The following is a 651-nucleotide window of genomic DNA, read 5'->3' as shown; positions in this document are numbered from 1 at the left end:
TTGTGTATTCCGCGATATGTGTCTCAAATGGAACTATCAAACTAAAACTTACATTATTTTCTTCTCAATACAGTAATTGTTGCAAACCCTATGTAAATAATTTAACAGCGGTCTAGTCTAAAAGATATAATAATAATGATTATTTTTCATGGATTTCATTAACAAAGAAAATAAATAAAATAATGATGATACATTCCATAAAAAACATAATATATAGTCCATACTAAGGGCATTTGGTCTAGTAGTATGATTATTGCTTTGGGTGCAAGAGGTTGTCCAAAAGAAAAAAAGCACTAAAATAATTAATTATCAGGTTTATGAAAAAGAAATTGTCATTCTTTTGTCTTTTAAAATCTATACTAAGGGCATTTGGTCTAGTGGTATGATTCTTGCTTTGGGTGCAAGAGGTCTCGAGTTCGATTCTCGAAATGACCCTCCAAAAGAAAAAAAAGTACTAAAATAATTATCGTTTCAGGTGTGATCCTTTCTACTATAAAGGCATTTGGTCAGAAAAAAAAGTACTAAAATAATTATCGTTTCAGGTGTGATCCTTTCTACTATAAAGGCATTTGGTCTAGTGTTAGTCAGCTATTTGAATAGCCTGAAGTCATCACTCCACCGATTTCGAAGACTCCCTTCAGCATCAATGTG

General features: G+C 31.5%; 1 non-coding gene across 1 annotated transcript; it reads left to right on the top strand.

Moving 5' to 3' along the window:
- The first annotated feature begins 363 nt into the window (after positions 1 to 363).
- Positions 364 to 435, top strand: TRNAP-UGG. Its single transcript has one exon. It is a non-coding gene; the product is annotated as a tRNA-Pro (tRNA).
- The last annotated feature ends 216 nt before the right edge of the window (positions 436 to 651 follow it).

This window comes from Cucurbita maxima, unplaced genomic scaffold (genome assembly GCF_002738345.1).
Source record: "Cucurbita maxima cultivar Rimu unplaced genomic scaffold, Cmax_1.0 Cma_Scf00124, whole genome shotgun sequence".
Taxonomy (NCBI): Eukaryota; Viridiplantae; Streptophyta; class Magnoliopsida; order Cucurbitales; family Cucurbitaceae; genus Cucurbita; species Cucurbita maxima.
The sequence above is the reverse complement of the archived record's forward strand: the minus strand, read 5'-3'. Positions and strand labels throughout refer to the sequence as shown.